General features: G+C 36.6%; 1 long non-coding RNA gene across 7 annotated transcripts in view; it reads right to left on the bottom strand.

Moving 5' to 3' along the window:
- The window catches only part of LOC117197834 (uncharacterized), a 135,077-nt gene extending 115,499 nt beyond the window's left edge, over positions 1 to 19,578 (bottom strand). For 5 of the 7 annotated variants that reach the window (XR_007479264.1, XR_004478735.2, XR_007479263.1 and 2 more), the window contains exons 1-3: positions 19,347 to 19,578; positions 14,353 to 14,485; positions 3,197 to 3,285 (exon numbers count right to left, since the gene is read on the bottom strand). This is a non-coding gene — a long non-coding RNA (uncharacterized LOC117197834). Of the gene's footprint in view, positions 1 to 3,196; positions 3,286 to 9,838; positions 10,002 to 14,352; positions 14,486 to 19,346 lie in introns of all 7 variants that reach the window. The other 2 variants (XR_007479261.1, XR_007479260.1) reach the window with 2 other exon arrangements.
- Positions 19,579 to 19,600: the final 22 nt, after the last annotated feature.

Here is a 19,600-nt window from a genome sequence, read left to right on the forward strand (position 1 = left end):
GTCTTTCTTAGATACTGCTGATAAAAATAAGCAAACCCTTATTTCTTTTAGCACTCCTAAATGTTCTCTAATTAAAGAAATTTGAACATTTGTTTCAAGGTTCAAACAGAAGTTTTATTTATTTATTTAAAGAAGAGTTTTTAAAAAGACTGTATTGAGGTATGATTTACACTCAATAAAATGCACCCTTTAAAGTGCACCAGTTTTCAATGAGTTTCAAAAATGAACTCCCAGGCAGCCACCAGAACAATCAAGTTGCATAACATTTCCATCATCTCCCAGAGGTACCCTAGTGCCTATTTACAGATAACCCCATGCCCAGCTGTTGCCCCGGGCAACCACTCATCTGCTCTCTATCATTAGAGATCAGTTTTGATGTTTAGAATTTCATATAAACGAAATCATACAGTATGTACTCTTTTGTGCCTGTATTTAAGTATGTGCTTTTTTTCTTCATCATAACATTGTTAAAATCTGTTCATGCTTTTGCATCTATCAGTAGCTCATTCATTTTTGCTCCTGAGTACTATTCCTTTGCGTGACTACTCCTCTATTTACCATTCTCCTGTTGATGGCCACAGCTTGTTTCCAGTTTTTAATTATTTTGAGTAAGACTGCTCCGAAAGTATGTGTATAATAAGTGTGTACAAATGTTCTCATTTCTCTTGGTAAATACTTAGAAGTAGATGGCTGGGTTTCAGGGTAAATAGATGTTTAACTTTACATAAAACAGACAAAGTATTTTCTAGAATGGCCTTACCATTTTATTTTCCCAGAGCAATCAATGAGAGTTCCAGCTGAGTCATATCTTTCATATTTGGTGTTGTCATTCATATTATCCATTATGATGGATATATAGTAGTAGCTCATGATGATTTTAATTTGCATTTTCCTGTTCACTAATACTGTTAAGCATCTTTTCATATGCTTATTGGTCATTCATATATATTATTTTGTCAAATGTTTGATTAATTTGCTTCCCTCTTTATAAAGTTGGGTTGTCTTCTAATTATTGAGTTATAAATTTCTTTGTATATGCTCTGCATGTCTTTTGCCAAATACATGCATTGTTAGTATATTTTCTGAGTCTGTGACTTGCCTTTTTGTATTCTTAAGTGTCCTTTGAAGAGCAAACATTTAAAATTTTGATGACGTCTAATTCATCAATAATTTTTATAGGTATAGCTTTTTGTTACCTATCTAAAACTTTTGCCTATACTGAGATCACAAAAATTTTCCCCTATGTTTTTTTCTAGAAACCTTATAGTTTTAATATTTGTATTTTGGCCTATGATCCTTTTCATGTTAATTTTTGTATATGATAAGAGGGAAGTACTGAGGTTTCTTTTTTCCTAGATAGATACCTAAATGCACCAGCATCTTTTCTTAAAAAGACCATCTGTTCCCCTTGGCCCCTTTCTTGAACATCAGTTGACCGTATTTGTATGGGCTTATTTCTGGACCCCTTATTTTATTCCTTTTATCTGTTTATCAAAACTTAGACTTGTCCTGATTACTCTCATTCTATACGTCTTGAGATCCTCCAAATGTGTCCTTGTTTTAAAATTATTTTGGCTACAGTATGTCCTCTGCATTTCCTTATATTGGGTTGGCCGAAAAGTTTGTTTGGTTTTTTGCCCTTAGTTGTCTTTAACTTCATTTGAAACAATTTTGTTAGACTGTATTGTGATAGCTGTCATATAAGCGTGCATTTAAAAAAAAAATCAAAATTGGTGAATTTTTGTGTAGCCATTTTAATACCGAATATGGAAAAAAAGCGCAGCATTTTCTGCATATTATGCTTTATTTATTTCAAGAAAGATAAGAACACAACTGAAACGCAAAAAAAAAAGAAAAGATTTGTGTCACGTACGGAGAATGTGCTGTGACTGACTGAACGTGTCAAAAGTGGTTTGCGAAGTTTTGTGCTGGAGATTTCTCGCTGGACAGTGCTCCACGGTCGGGTAGACCAGTTGAAGTTGATAGTGATCAAACAGAGACTTTAATTGAGAACAATCAACGTTATATCACACGGGAGATAGTCGACATATTCAAATTATCCAAACCAAGCGTTGGAAATCATTCGCACCAGCTTGGTCATGTTCATCACTTTGATGTTTGGGTTCCACATAAGTTAAGCGAAAAAAACCTGCTTGACCGTATTTCCGCATGTTATTCTCTACTTCAACGTAATGAAAACGTTCCATTTTAAAAACAAATTGTGACAGGCGATGAAAAGTGGATACTGTGCAATAACGTGGAATGGAAGAGATCGTGGGGGAAATGAAATGAACCACCACCAACCACACCAAAGGCCAGTCTTCATCCAAAGAAGGTGATGTTGTGTACGTGGTGGGATTGGAAGGGAGTCCTCTATTATGAGCTCCTTCCAGAAAACCAAACGATGAATTCCAACAGCTACTGCTCCCAATTAGACCAAGTGAAAGCAGCACTCGACGAAAAGCATCCAGAATTAGTCAACAGAAAACGCATAATCTTCCATCAGAATAACATGAGACTGCAAGTTTCTTTGATGACCAGGCAAAAACTCTTACAGCTTGGCTGGGAAGTTCTGATTCATCCATAGTATTCATCAGACATTGCACCTTCAGATTTCCATTTATTTCGGTCTTTACAAAATTCTTTTAATGGAAAAACTTTCCATCCCCTGGAAGACTGTAAAAGGCACCTGGAACAGTTCTTTGCTCAAAAAGATAAAAAGTTTTGGAAAGATGGAATTATGAAGTTGCCTGAAAAATGGCAGAAGGTAGTGGGACAAAATGGTGACTACGTGGTTCAATAAAGTTCTTGGTGAAAATGTGTCTTTTATTTTTACTTAAAAACCAAAGGAACTTTTTGGCCAGCCCAATACATTTTAGGATCTGCGTGTCCAGTTCTACAAAATAGCTAGCTGGGATTTTGATTGGGATTGGCATTGCATCTATTAATTTGGGGAGAACTAACATCTTAACAATATTGAGTCTTTCAATCCATGAACATGATATTTTTCTTTACATCTTTAATTTCTCTCACCAATTTTTATAGTATTCAGTGAATAGGTTTTGCAAATATTTTGTTAAATTTATCTTTAAATATTTCATGATTTCGATGACAGTATATAAATATAATGGTATTTAAAATTTTTCATTTTCTAATTTTTCAGTATGTAGGAATACAAGTGGTGTTGTATACTGACCTTGCATCCTGTGGCCTTCTTAATTCACTCATTAGCTCTAACGTAAGTTCTGGAGATTCCTTAGGAACTTCTACACACAATCATGTCATCTGCAAGTAAAACAAATGAACATTTTTGTTTCCAAGACAAAAAATGCCTTTTATTGCTGTCTTGCTTTTTTTGTACTGGCTAGCCTGGCAAGGACTTCTTGTGCAAGGCTGAAAAGAAGTGATGGGGATGGAGCCTGATCTTAGGGAATATGGATTCAATCTTTTCTGTTAACTGTGATGTTAGCTGTACATATTATGTAGAAAAATGTCTTTTATCAGTTGCCTTTTATTCCTATTTTGGTGCAAGTTTTTGTAATAATTGCAGACTAAATTTTGTCAAATGCACCTTTTCTTCTCCTCCTGAAGCAGGAAAACTTATTTTCCCCTTCTTTATTCTGTTAAGGTTGAGTTACATTAATTTTTCATATGTTAAGTCAACCTGGCACTCCCAAGAAAAATTCCACTTGGTCATAATATATTATGCTTATTACACATAGTTAGATTCAGTTTGTTAATAGTTTATTAATTAATGATTTTTGCATCTAGGTTCCTGAGAGATATTGGTGTGCAGGTTTTTTTCTTTGACGTATTTGTCTGGTTTTGGTATAAGAGTGATGTTAGCTTCAAAAATTGAGTGGAAAGGGTTCCTTCTTTATTTTCTAAAAGAGTTTGTGAATATTATTATTATTTTTTTCTTCTTAAAATGTTTGGTAGGGCTTCCCTGGTGGCACAGTGGTTAAGAATCCACCTACCGATGCAACGGGGTTCAGGGAGATCCCACATGCCGTGGAGCAACTAAGTCTGTGTGCCAGAACTACTGAGCCTGTGCTCTAGAGCCCATGAGCCCCAACTACTGAAGCCCACGTGCCTAGAGACCGTGCTCAGCAACAAGAGAAGCCACAGCAATGAGAAGCCCGTGCACCACAATGAAGAGTAGCTCCCAATCACCACAACTAGAGAAAGCCCGCACGCAGCAACAAAGACCCAATGCAGCCAAAAATAAATGAATAAAATAAAAAAAATTTTTTAAAAAGTAAAAAAAAAATGTTTGGTAAAATCCACCAGTGAAGACATTTGGGCTGGGAGTTTTCCTTGTAGAAAGATTTTTAATTATGAATTCAGTTTACTATATACATGGCTATTCAGATTTTCTATCAATTTTTATATTACAAAGAATTTGTCCATTGCTTCTAAGTTACCAAATTTAACAGCATAAATTTATTTGTACTATTCTCTTTTTATCCTTTTAATGTCTGTAGGATTGATAGTGATGTCTTCTCTTTCATTCTTGGTATTAGAAATTTGTATTTTTTTCTTTTTTTTATCATCTTAGGTATAGATTTACCAATTTTATTGATTTTCCAAAGAATCCTTTGGTTTCATTGATTTATCTCTATTTTCTACTTAAAAAGGTGGTAAATGTTTTCTGTTCGTGGCCAAATAAATATTTTAGGTTTTTCAGCCATATGATCTCTAAGGCAGCACTAGACAACAAGTAAATGAATGAGTGGAACCATGTTCAAATAAAACTTTATTTACAAAAACAAGAGGTGAGCCAGATTTTGCCTGCAAGCTGTGGTTTGCCGACCCTTGGTTTATTAATTTCAACTCATCTTTATTTTTTCTTCCTTGTACTTTGGAGTTGATATTCTCTCATTTTCTAGCTTTGTAAGGTAGAAATCTTAATCCTTCAGTTCTGAAGGACATTTCCAATGAGTTTAGAACTCTAGGTTCACTCCCCCAACCAGCACCAGTAGTTTAAAGATGTGATCGGTTTTAGATGAAATGCTTGCTCTTGGTCTTTGTTTCTGTGTATTGCTTCCTCTGGCTACTTTTAAGATGATCTTTTTAATCACGATTTTCAAAAATTTGATTATGATAATGATATACTTTGCTGTGTTTTTCTGTTTCTTCAGCTTGGTTATTTGTTTGTTTCTTTGTTTAGCTTATTGGATGTGTGTGTTGGTTTATAATTAATCAAATTTGGAAAATTTTGTGTTCAGTGATGTCACATTGGTACCTTGAAATCAACAATAGTGTGAGTATTTACATCATAAAAATTGGCCTATGCTATAAATCAAGTCTTTTTCCCCCCATTGAGCTAGTTGTTAAAATTTACTGCCTAGAGGTCACTAAAATTTGGTTCTTTTGAATTTTTTTTCTTTATGTTTTTCTATTATGGTAGTTTCTGTTGCTATGTGTTCACATTTACTGATATTCTTAAGTTTTCATTGGATGCTATCCTTATACTGTAAATTTATTATTTAAGATACTGTATTTTTCAGCTGTAAAGTTCTGTTTGGATCTCGTTATAATACTTTCCACTGATCTTTTCATGATGTTTTTCTTTGAATCCTTGACCATATATATATATTTTTTGCTGCGTTGTGCCTTTGTTGCTGTGTGCGGGCTTTCTCTAGTTGCAGCGAGTGAGGGCTACTCTTCATTGCAGTGTGCTACCTTCTCATTGCAGTGGCTTCTCTTGTTGCAGAGCATAGGCTCTAGGTGCACGGGTTTCAGTAGTTGCTGCACGTGGGCTCAGTAGTCGTGGCTCAAAGGCTTCAGTAGTTGTGGCACGAGGGCTCAGTAGTTGTGACTCACGGGCTCCAGAGCACAGGCTCAGTAGTTGTGGCTCACTGGCTTAGTTGCTCGCAGCATGTGGGATCTTTCCAGACCAGGGATCAAACCCAAGTCCCCTGCACCAGCAGGTGGAATTCGTAACCACTGCACCACCAGGGAAGTCCCTTGACCATATTTTTAATAATTGTTTCAAAGTAACTCATTGTTAACGCCCTGTTATTGTTGACAGGAACACTGTCAACTCCTGTTTGGCTTCGACTGCTTCTTCCTTCCCTCCCTTCCTCTCTGTGTTTACTCTATGTCTAATTTAGTACTATTACTAAGGTATCACCCTTCTGAGGTTTCTACTAAATGTTCCATATAGTTGACAAAGATTCCCCATTTGGCTGGTCAGAACTTGCATGTTTCCTAGATCTTGTGTCCTCTGGGAATGATTCATCTGAGGGCACCTGGTCATTGTTAGCCCAGCCTGGTGGAGTTTTACCTTATGTTAGCATAGCTTAGTTTTTATCAACAGACTCACAGAGAACCCTGAAGATTTCTACAGCTCTTTCTCCATCTAGCTCCCTCCTCTATGCTGCTCTGCCCCAGAAATTCCAGCATCTCAGACTTCTTGATCCCTAATAATAATCTCCTGAACTCAAGACCTCTGCAAGGGATCCTCCCCTCAACCCTGAAGCTTTGCTTTAGACAGTGCCCTTCAGGCAGAAGGCTGGAGTGATTTTAAGACTCAGTGTTTGAAAGCGGTTATTTCATATATTTTGTCCAGTTTCATTTTTTTTAAACAATGGGAGGACATGTCTTTTTCTAGTTTCTCCATCATGGCTGGAAGCTGAAGGTCTTATACATGCTTGACCAAACCAGTAATCTTCCTTCACCTGGTATATTCAACCCCTTTGACAGAGCTCTTAATAGCACTATCAGTCTTAAGTGGTATGCATTATGAATAATAGAAAGGGAGGAGATATTATAATCCACTGAGTCAACACCAGCTATAATGGAGGGAGCTGGATGTTGTGGGTAGATAGATGGTCCTCTTGTGCAGTGAATAAATCATGTCCTTCCTTGGTACTTAATCCTTAGGTTGGGTTGAACTAACCTGAGGGCTAAGTATTAAATTTCTCATTTCTTAAAACAGCTAGAAAGTAACAATCTGAGGATCCACTATGGGGTAGTAGAGAAAGAGATAAAATGCAAAAATAATTCCTTCCTGGGAGTTAGGAAGCTTGGCTCAAAGGCCAAGACTCTGCATTTATAATCCTCCACACTTCCTTCCATTTCTATCTGTAAAAATGGGCAATTGAACTCTTTGTCCTTTAACAATCCTTCTGGCTTGGCGATTTTTACTACTGTTCTGTTTTCTCACCATTATTCCTAGTATTATCCCATGTTAATTGGTGTAATATCATAGGCTAGAACAGTTACCTTCTTAAGGGTTAAATTATTCCTATTGCATCAATTAGTAGAGGGTAGGTGCTAAGAGCAGTGCTAGGAAAGTGAATAGAAGATAAAAACAGGCATATCAAATAGCCTCTTGTAATAGTGTAGAGATCTCTGTATTTCCAGTTAAAGAGAGCTTCTGGATTAAAAACAATCACAAGATAGCAGGGCCTGATATTTTAATCTCCAATCTTCTTATTAAAATAGCAATGATTGTGAATTAAAGCAGGAGCTCAGAATTCATCTCCTCCAACATCTAACGTAACTAACAATAATTATTAGCACAGCGAAAATTTCAAGAGCAAGAACCAAACAAGGAAAAGCATACAACTTCATGCCATAGACTTCAATAAGTAGTGAAAAAAGAAAAAAAAAATATTCTGGCATGGCTTGGCATAGCTTCCTAGCCTTAACCCTAAGCTCCAGAAAGAGAGGGAATGAAATATTGAGAATTTCCACAATTATTTCTTACTTTGGAGAAAAGTAGTTGGAGGGTTGAACAGGAAGCTCAGGTAAAATTCAAAAAGAAATTGTAATAGGGAAGAACAAATCTGACTCCATATTGGATGTATTTCTTTTACTTTAACCTTTGTTATGCATAACAGCCCATCTCTGGGAACCCCACCTCTTATGCCTGAACATTAAGATAAATCCCTTTTTTCAGCTCACAGGAAGCATCCTGACCAGGCCCACCTGTGAATGGCTGCAGGAAAGAAGAAACTGACCCACCCCCTTGGAGTCTGGTGGAAACCAGGAAATATTTGCAACAACTTACCTTTTTAATGTTACCTCCTCACCTCCCACCTCTCTGTTCCATAAAAGAAACTAGCACCCAAACCTGGGCAAGATGGGTCTTTTGGACACTAGTCCACCATCTTCTCAGTCTGCTGGTCTTCTGAATAAAGTCATTATTTCTTATCCCAACAACTCGTCTCTCAATTTATTGGCCTGTCATGTGGTGAGCAGTATGAGCTTGGGCTCGGTAACAAAATCTTCAGGAGTAAAAGCATCTACAGCAAGACGCTCTGGAGGGGCAGAAGAGCTCTAAGACCTGTGTGGGTTGGAAGAACAGTCTGAGAGTAAGGGATCACCCACACAATAACTGGGTGCACTTTGGGCCAAGAGAATATTAAGATAGGGCACTGGGTCAAAAGAGAAAACAGAATCCATATCCTTAAGCAAAGGAAACATAGCTGGAGCCAGGCCTATGCCATTTCCCTGCATCCTCAGGCTACAGAGAAGGCAACAGGAGCAATGCTCACCTTCCGAGCTGCAGGTCTAAGGAAACAATCAGGACTCTGAGTATGAACGACACTGAGGAAAACTCGACCACACTATAGAGAACAAAGGGCAAGTCAAGCAGAGTAGCCTATGTTCTGCATATGCAAGATGAAAAGAAAGGACATAATTATACCATTCCCTGTATTTTTGTGCTTTAAATTTTTCATAATAAATATTTTTAAAGGATTGTTTAAATTTAAATTATACAAGCATACTACTGAAAGGTAAATACAAGGAGATATGAAGATAGCATAAGAAGACAAAGAGTAGAAATCTCAAAGAAACAGAAGGAAACTCTCTACAACTTTTTGTGACAAAAGAACCTTAATAAGGACGTGAACTCCAGAAAATGATTACTCGTCAGTTAAATTTTAAAAACAGAATAAAAAAGACAAAACTGTACTACTAAAGAAAAAAATTGAGAACAAAATAATATCAGGGAATGAATTAGAAATAGCAAGAAACAGAATAGAGTTAAAAACTGAAATAATAAAGTACAAAAGGGCTTGAGCTAATCACAGTGAACAGAGGAACAAGCAAGGTAAAACATTAAGAAAATATAATATATAAAGAAAGAAGAAAAGCTAACAAAAGGTCATTTCCTTAAACAGATACCCCAGCAGATCAAGCAGAAAACTTACTACAAAATTTCCCTGAAGTACGAATCAAATAGTCTATGTAAAAAATTATACAGAATATCAGTTTTTATTGAGAGTTGTTTACCACTGAATTTCAGGAATAGAGAAATAATTCTTTAATCGCACAGAGGGGACAAAGTAAGATGGGAATATTTCAAGCCAGTGTCAAATTTCTCCTTAGTAACACTTAGTGCTAGGATATAACGAAGTGATTAATTTCAGCCAAATTTTTAAAAATAATAAAGTGACAATTTTATACCCACCCATGTCACTAAAATATAAAGACAGATATATTCAAACATGTGTGAACTCAGGAAATGTACTGTCTATAAGAACCTTTAAAAAAAATAAAACTACTTGACAAGGAAATTTAACTGATCAAGAAATAGTTTTGAAAAGATAGTTTAAAATCTGCAATTTCTCAATATAAATTTTCACAAAGCTCTATAAATATCTACCTAAAAGGTTAATTCTACAGTGCAACCATGGAAAACATTTCATGATTTTTATATTCTTGTGATGTTACTGTGTCCAAAAATTATACTTGCTTGAACTTTTATTTCTTTTAGAAAACAGGAAGAAAAAAAGGCAATAAAAACTTGCCCCAATTTGCTAGAGCTGCCATAACAAAGCACCACAGACTGGATGGCTTAAACAGAAATTTATTTTCTCACAATTCTGGAGGCCGGAATTCTGCGATCAAGATGTCAGCAGGGAAGGGTTCTTGTGAGACTGCTCTCTTTAACTTCAGATGGCTGTCTTCTCACTGTATCTTCATACCACCTTCCCTCTGCACCTGGGTCCAAACTTCCTTTTCTTATAAGAACATCAGGCACACTGGAATAGGGCCCACAATAATTACCTCATTTTAACTTAATTACCTCTTTAAAGGCCCCATCCCCAAATACAATCACATTCTAAGTCCTGGGGCTTAAGACTTCTACATGTAAGTTTTGGGGAGACACAATTCAGCTCCTAACACTCTCCATGGCTCGATGTAAAGAAAGTGCAATTGAATGTCATCATGCTCCATTATTTAAGCCCCAGGGAATGCAATGAAAAGGTCAGAACCCCGTGCCTTCTTGAAATAAGTCAACTGGTTATAGCTAGGTTTGGGATCAAAGTCATCTCATCCACTTTGTCTTGGGAGAGGTGCTGGACTTCTCATCATCTTGGGGGAAGAAAAGACTGACTGGTAGTAGAGGGAAAGAGCACAGGACACTCAGTGTTGTTTAACAGTGGTTTTGATAAAGCATAAAGAAAACAACAGAATGACTAGTTTCTTCCCATTTCCTAGTCTTATTTTTTATTTTCACTCACTTTACTGTTTAAGGTTTACAGAAAACATTGAATATAAAGTACAGAAAATGACTACACCCTCCCCCTCCCACTGCAGTTTCCCCTATTATTCACAACTTGTACATCTGTTACTATTGATGAATACATTATTAACCAAAGTCCATCATTTACACTAGGTCCATCATTTACACTACAACTCTTTGTGTTGTACAGTTCTATGAGTCTTGACGAATGCATACCATCATGTAGCCACCATTATGGTTCATTCACAAGTTTCCAGGCACTCAAAATCCCATGCTACACCTAGACATTCCTTCTTCCCTGTCCCCATACCCCAGGTAACTACTAACTTTTTCCTGTCTTTACAGTCTTGCCTTTTCCAGAATGTCATAGCTGGAAGCAAACAGTGTGCAGCCTTTTCAGATTGTCTTTTTTCACCGAGAAATACGCATTTAAGGTTCCTTCACGTCTTTTCACAGCTTGATAGCTCTTTTTTTTTTTTTTAAACACTGGATAACATTCTATTCTATGGATGTATCACAGATTGTTTATCCATTCATCTACTGAAAGGCACCTTGGTTGCCTCCACATCTCACAATGATAAATAAAGCTGTTATAAAAAGCCCTGTGTACGTTTTCAACTCATTTGGGTTAAACACCAGGGAGCGTGACTGCTGGATAGTATAGTCAGATTATGTTTAGCTTTGTAAAAAATGCCCAAGCGTCTTCCAAAGTGACTGCACCATTTTGCATACCGACCAGCAATGCATGAGAGCTCCTGTGGCTCCACATCCTCATTAGCACTTGCTGTTGTCAGTATTTTGGATTTTAGCGATTCTAATAGGCACATCTCATTGTTTTAATTTGCAATTGCCTGATGACGTGATATTGAGCACTTCTTCATATTTGCCATCTGTATATCTTTTTTGGTGAGGTATCTTGTGCAGATCTTTTGCCTCTTTTTGAATTTTTTTAGTTGCTGACTTTCAAGAGTTCTTTGTATATTCTGAATACAAGTCTTTATCAGACATGCATTTTGCACATATTTTCTCCCAGTGACTTGTCTTTTCATTCTCTCAACAGTGTCTTTATGTAGAGCAGAAGTTTTCGATCTTGATGAAGTCACATTTATCTTTTTCTTTCATGGATCATGCCTTTGGTGTTGTATCTAAATACATCACCAAACCTAAGGTCACCTCTGTTTCTCTTATGTTATCTTCTAGACATTTTAGAGTTCTGCATTTTACATTTAGGTCTATGATCCATTTTAATTTTTGTAAAATGTCTAAGTTCTGTGACTGGATATCCAGTTATTCCAGTACCTTTTGCTGAAAAGATTATCTATGCTCTTTTGAATTGCCTTTGCTCATTTGTCAAAGATCAGTTGTCTCATTTGTGTGGGTCTATTTCTGGATTTTCTACTGTTCAATTGATCTATTTATCTCTTCTTTCACCAATACCATATTGTCTTGATTACTACAGATATACAGTAAGTCTTGAAGCCTAGTAGTGACAGTTCTCCAACTTTATTCTTCTTCAATATTGTGTTGGCTACTCTTTTGTCTTTCTATAAACTTTAGAACCAGTTTGTTGATACCCAAAATAATTTGCTGGGATTTTGATAGGAATTGTGTTGAATACCAAATTGGGAAATACTGACATCTTTAAAATATTGAGTCTTCCAATCTGTGAACATGGAATATCTCTCCATTTATTTACATTTGTATTTCTTTCAACAATTTTGTAGTTCTCTTAGTATAGATCTTGCACATATTTTGTTAAATTTATACCTATGTCTGCCTGCCTCCTTCCTGCCTCTCTCTCTCTTTTTTTTTTTTTTGGTGCTAATAAAAGTGATGTATTTTTTATTTCAAATTCCAATTTGAAAGCAATTGACTTTTGTATATTAACTTGGTATCCTGTAATCCTGTAATCTGGCTGTAATTGTTTATTAGTTCCAGGATATTTTTTTGTTGAGTTTTTGGGATTTTCTACATAGACTATCATGTCATCTGTGAAAAAAGACAAGTTTTTTTTATTCTCCATCTATATGCCTTCCCCCCCTTCCCTTTTCTATGTCATGAGTAAGGACATCTAGTATGATGGTTAATAGGAGTGTGAAGGTCTTACAATTTTTACTTTTAATTTTTACTTTATTGCTTTAAAAGAATTAAAGTGGGCTTCACCAAGAGATTAATTCCTTGTGTAGGGATTATTCCAACACACTAACAGAAGTTGGAGGGGAGAGGAATAAGGAGGGAGGAAGTGTGTTCAATTTCTCATCATAGCATGGCACCAATTTTACTAAAATTAAAACATTTCAAGAATATATACCTTATAATAACTCCAACCTAATGTTTCCTCTTAATCTAAGAGTTATAATTAAGGAGCAATATAGCATGTGGTAAAGAAATGTTTATCATCTTACATTCAGAAATTTGGAAATTATTTCATTTTCATTTCAGTTCATTTTTCTTCTGTTAAATTCAGATAAACTTAATATTTTAAATATAATTTTAATATGATCATATTTTTATTATATATTTGTATACTTTTTCTAGCTATTTACCTAGATATCTTTCAACCTGTATGTTTGCAGAGACAGAACTGGAGTGGGGTTCATCAGTTAACAAAGCATTTTACTGGATAAAGGATAGTGGTTGATTTTTAACATTTTCTTTGTACTTGTCTGTACTGTCTGAATTTTAAAAATAATTAGCATGTATTATTTTGATAAAAATGTTATTTCAGGGGCTTCCCTAGTGGCGCAGTGGTTGGGAGTCCGCCTGCCGATGCAGGGAACACGGGTTCGTGCCCCGGTTCAGGAGGATTGCGCATGCCGCAGAGTAGCTGGGCCCGTGAGCCGTGGCCACTGGGCCTGCCCGTCCGGAGCCTGTGCTCCGCAACGGGAGGGGCCACAGCAGTGGGAGGCCCACGTACCGCAAAAAAAAAAAAAAAAAAAGTTATTTCAAAAATATAATCACAACTGCTTAAAAAAGATGTACTCAACAACCAAAAAAATTAAGATAACAGCTATATGTCCAAATATGGATGGAATTTGCTCTAAATACATACTATAGTGTTAGATTTTGACATCATGTTTACACAGGTTCTACCCTCTGAAGCAGTACCACATAACCTAGGGGGTTAGGTAGCAATCACTGTCTTAACCTTTCCCATCTGCCTCTACATGAGGGATTAAAATGCTACATCAACCAAAAACTGCACAACCACAGACTTAATTATTATGCAGAATCTACTTTATGAAACAACTAAATTGGTGGACTATCCTCTCCACTCCCCAATTAGCAAGTCTTATTTCACATACCTTAAAGCTTAGGACAATAACAGTATCATTCCTAAATTGTTAACAATAATTTTTAATATTATAATTAGTGTATGTATAAAATAGCAGCTTCTTTAGTGAATCAAGATAAATATGAGCTGTCATAAGTTAATATGCTTTTTAGATATATTTGACTCATAGATTCTTTTTCTCTTGCAATTATTTTAGAAAACTAAGTCATCTGTAGAGGTTTACTATCTCTTGTTTTATCAAATATCTTATTACCTTAAAAAAACAGGACTTAAAAATTTTTTTAAAATTTAAACTAGTAAAAATTGTCAATGGAAAATAATTTAAACAGTATCAAACCTAAAATAGCAAACATCATCAAATCTATATCAGATCTATATCTTTACAGGCTTTCCCTTAGACATATATAAATACATAGATGTTGTGATATTTACTATAATGTAACCTAATGTGGTACATATTAACTATTTTGTGGTATGATATTTACTATTTTGTAACGCAATATAGAACTAGCTCAATTACTGCAACGAGAATATAATTATTAGAGAATTACATGTTTTAAAGCAGGCATACCTCATTTTATTGCACTTCACTTTACTGTGCTTCGCAGATACCGCACTTCTACAAATTGAAGATTTGTGGCACCCATGTGTTGGGCAAGTCTACTGGCACCATTTTTCCAACAGCATTTGCTCACTTCCTGTCTCTGTAACACAGTGTGATAATTCTCATGATATTTCAAACTTTTTCATTATTTTTATATTTGTTATGAGGATCTGAGACCAGTGATCTTTGATGTTACTATTGTAATTGTTTTGGGGCACCACAAACCACACTCATGTAAGACAGAGAACTTTATAAACGTTGTGTGTGTCCTGACTGCTCCACTGACCAGCTGTTCCCCCATCTCTCTCCCTCTCCTCAGGCCTCTCTATTCCCTGAGACACAACAATATTGAAATTGGGCTAATTAACAGCCTCTAAGTGTTCAAGTGAAAGGAAGAGTCAATTCATGTGCCAAACTTAATTGCTGTCTTTACGGAGAAATGGCCACGGCCACCCCAGCTTTCAGCATCCACCACCCTGATCAGTCAGCAGCCACCAACATCCAGGCAAGACCCTCCACCAGCACAAAGATGACAACTCACTGAAAGCTCAGATGATGATTAGCGCTTTTTAGCAATAAAATATTTCTTAAGTAATGTACACTTTTTAGGCATAATGTTACTGCACACAACAGACTATACTATAGTATGAACATAACTTTTATATGCACTGGGAAACCAAAAAATTCATGTGACTTGCTTTATTGTGATATTTGCTTTATAGCACTGGTCTGGAATTGAACCCACAATATCTCCGAGGTACACCTGTACCCATTTTGAAATCCTATAGAAAGAAGATATAGAGGTACAATTTTTTTTTTTTTTTTTTGCGGTACGCAGGCCTCTCACAGTTGTGGCCTCTCCTGTTGCGGAGCACAGGCTCTGGACGCGCAGGCTCAGCGGCCATGGCTCACGGGCACAGCCGCTCTGCGGCATGTGGGATCTTCCCGGACCAGGGCACGAACCCGTGTCCCCCACATCAGCAGGCGGAGCGCCACCAGGGAAGCCCTAGAGGTATAATTTTTAACTCTCTTTCAGAGAAGCACAGAGATCTTGCTTGTTAGTAAAATAAATGTAAAAAAAAAAATCATATACCCCATTTTTAATTAAAGAGTATATTTTTCTACTTTAAGGAACAAAAGACTAGAACTCTGGGTAAATTAACCTACTTGGAGGGTGTATTATTTAAACTTGTTGTTTTTTTAAAAAATCCTATATCTATACAAGGGTTTTTAAACTTTCTTACTTCAAGCAGAGATTCAGGAATCTAAATGGAGCATTAATTCAGCTTATCTCAAATAACACTATCAATATTTCACTGATATTTTTAAATTGAGGGGCAATTTAAAATTTCTACTATGTATACTTACAATTTACAGTCGACATTATTTATGTCAAAACAAAATTTTAAAAACTTGACTTAGTGATGTGCATATAGATCTTTTCCACATTACGAAAAAATTCAAACATACGTAAAAGTTGAATTGTTCAGTGAATACCCATACTACTACACCTAAGAATCTTTCAATGACTGTATACTTGTACCTGTACACTTCACTCCTGTCAGTGGTTATATCATTTAACTAGAGCGAGAGTTCAGTGTTTGTGTACGGTGTTTTATTTTTTGAGGTAAACTTTACATGAAGTAGAATACAGACCTTATGAGTACCATTTGATGTCGTGTGAGAAATGCACACACCTGCTGCCATGACTGAATGTCTGTACGCCCCACATTCATTTGCTGAAGTGCTAATGTGATGGTGCTTGGAGGTGGGGACTTTGGGAAGTAATCAGGTGATGAGGGTGGAGCCCCCATGGTGGGATTAGCATCCATGTGCAGATGCCATGAAGACAGCCATCTGTAAACCGGGACCACACTCTCTACTAAGAACCCAACCACGCTGGCACCCTGATCTGGAAGTTCTATCTTCCAGAACTGTGAGAAATAATTGTTTACTGTTTAAGCCATCCAGTTGATGGTATTTTATTACAGCAGTCTGAACTAAGACTCCTGTGTAACCCTAATCCTTGTCAAGTTACATTATTTTCACGCCTGAGTTCTCTCATCTTCCGTCTTAATCCCTATGCCCAAACACTGTTTTCAACATATATTAATTTTGCCTTGTCTGGAACTTCTTACAAATATTATTTACAGTATGCAGTTTTTTGCATAGACTTCTTTCACTCACCACAATGTTTCTGATATTAATCAATGGTGTTACATAAATATATATATATATATTTTTTTCCCTTAATTGTGGAATAGTATTTCATTGTGGAAATACATCTTTTTGTTCATCCATTCTTTGTTGATGGACCCGACTCACTTTTAGTTTTTTGGCTATATCTTTGTACAAGTCTTCTGGTGAATATATTTTCATATCACTTCAGTAAATACCTAAAATTGAAATTGAGGGATTATAGAGTGGTATACACCTAATTTTATAAAACTGCTGGGTACCATTTTACACTCCTGTTGACAATGATAACAGTTCTGATTGATCTAATATTTATACCCAGATTTGATGTTGTCAACCTTTTTAAGCATTCTCAGGGTGTGTAGTGATATACTGCAGTTTGATATACTGCATTCTCATTATCATTCGGTTCAAATAATTTTCTAATTTCCCTCTTGATTTCTGCTTTAACCCTTTGAATTATTTATTTAGAAGCATGTTATTTAATTTCCAAATACCTGGAGATTTTTCTAAGTATCTGGTTGTTATAGATTTGTAATTTAATTCCACAATGGTCAGAAAAAAATGTATGATTTGAAACTTTTTTAATATAAGACTTGTTTTATGACACAGTATATGTTCTATCTTGGTAAAGTGACCATGTGCACTTGAAAACGATGTGTATTTGCAGTTTTGGGGGGTAATGCTCCACTTGTAGACTAATCAGGTCAGGGTAGTTGACAATGTTGTTCAGATCTTCTATTTCTTTGTTGATTTACTTTTTTGTCTAATGCTGTAAGTTGTGGAATGAAGACATAAAATCCCCTACTTGTTTGTACAGTGGTCTTTTTGTTAATTTTTGTTTCCTGTATTTTTAACCTCAGTTACTAGGTGCACACAAATTTGATTGATATACCTTCCTGATGAAGATATTATGATTGATATACCTTTTATCATTATGAAAATGCTTCCTTTTTATCTCCAGTAATTCCTATGTTAAAGTCTACACTATCTAATATTATCTGATATAAACAAACCCCGGTACCAAATTCTGACGTCTCCTTATTGTTTGCATTTCCATCTATTTACTTGCAACCTATATGTCTTTATACTTAAAGTGTACATATATAATCAGCATATAGCTAAATCTTTGTTTTTTTTCCCAATCACTTTGACATCTGCTTTTTAAGGGGAGTTTTTAAACATAAAAATTACATTTGGATGTAATGAAATTACAGATGTTATATTTAGTTCTCCTGTTTTTTTTTTTTTTCTCCCTTCCTCCTTTTGGGTTTTGGGTTAATTGCGTATTTCTCTGAATGCCATTTTAATACGTGATTGTTTTTTCAGCTATATAGCTTTGCAGTTTTTAATTTTTTTCTTTAGTGGTTGCATTCTTAACATAGTCTTAATACTACACCACTTCATGAAAAATATAAGAATGTTGCAATAGTATAGTTCCATGCACCCCTTCCATGGTAAAAGGCTGTACTCTGCTTGTATGACATTTGGCATTTCCGTATCTATGTCCATAAGTTCAGAACTCAAGGAGAAACTCTATAATTACTCAAGTGTGGATATACAAATATAGTCTCACCTAAATATCATGGACATAATGGTTCAATGTGGCGTCCACAGAGCTCAGCGGTCTGCTGTAATATATATATTGTCAGGGTGATGGGCATCACTTGTTTTCTAGGTAAGAACCTAGGTTTTCCGAATATGTGATGATATGATTATGGGTTTTTGTCCCATGTCAAGGCAAAATACTGGAGCCTGTTAATAGTTATTGCACAGAATATTTGACTACAGGATGTGTTGGGAATGAAGCAGAGTAAAAACTTTTCCAAAGCCCAGAGGTCTGTAAAACATACTTCTTCTCTCTGCCTAACAATGGAGCATGACAAGGGTACCAGAGGAATAAATGTAACTCAGGAGCAGCTGATAGAGCTGAGTTCAGAGAGAGGTTAGAACCCTCAGTGCTGTGATCTTCAGTACCTAAACGTTCCTGCTAAGTTTAAAAAAAATGTAGGTTTCTAATCCCTAAATGACTAAATATTCTGATTCAGTGGGTTAGAGGTCAGGAATTTACGTTTTTAACAGTTTTCATACACTGTACTGCAGGTGGTCCATACGTATTGTAAAGTTCACATGGGTACTTGGCCTTAGTTTTAAGAATTTTAAAATTCTGGACAGATTGGGGTGTTTAAATAAGTCTTCACCCCTAGGCCTTTAGCTCAGGTCGTGGCCTTAGAGTCCTACAGTGATCATCCAAAGGAATGCTGTCTTTATCCCACCGCCCTTTATTTTTTTCTCTCTTCACAACACACTTTTTATTTGCCATACAGTATTTTTACTAACGTATATTTTGCTTTCTTGTCTGTTCCCTTCCCTCCCCTGTAAATTCCCTTACTAGACCGTAATAAGAGGGCATGACATATCTGGCTCATTCATAGCACCTAGTAAAGCGTTATACACCTTAGGTGCTTGATAAATAATCGAGGACACACTGATTCATTCCAAAAACGTAACATCACAGCACCATTTAGCACCAAATGTCTGGGTTCATAATAGTCTCAGCAAAACCCATAGTCGGATAACACGTATACCCTGTACCATGTCCCCACGGCAAACCCAGATCATGGCCTCAATTCCTGGGGAGTTCCAAAGATGGACACAGAGGAAGGCCAGGTTTTGCGGGTGGGAGACCGTTTCGAGGGAGGTCGGTCACAAAACACTATGTTGCTTATAAGGTTCACTGTTGACGACTACAATTAAATACGTACAAAGGGACGGGCAGTCAAGAGGTCACCGCCCAAGACGAAGCCTATCAGAGCCTGTCGTCCGGACCGGTCCAGCAGAGTTGACCCAGCTAGGGAATTCGGGTGAGGAGCGCGGCGGGGAGCACGCCCCGCCCACGCCGCGCAGGGGCCCACGCCACTCCCCACGCTCTCCACGGAACTACCCAAGCCGTCGCCGACGCCATAGACTCGCACTCCGCGAGCCCGTTCCGGAAGCGGGGCCGAGACGCACGTCGGCC

Source organism: Orcinus orca, chromosome 9 (assembly GCF_937001465.1).
Source record: "Orcinus orca chromosome 9, mOrcOrc1.1, whole genome shotgun sequence".
NCBI lineage: Eukaryota > Metazoa > Chordata > Mammalia > Artiodactyla > Delphinidae > Orcinus > Orcinus orca.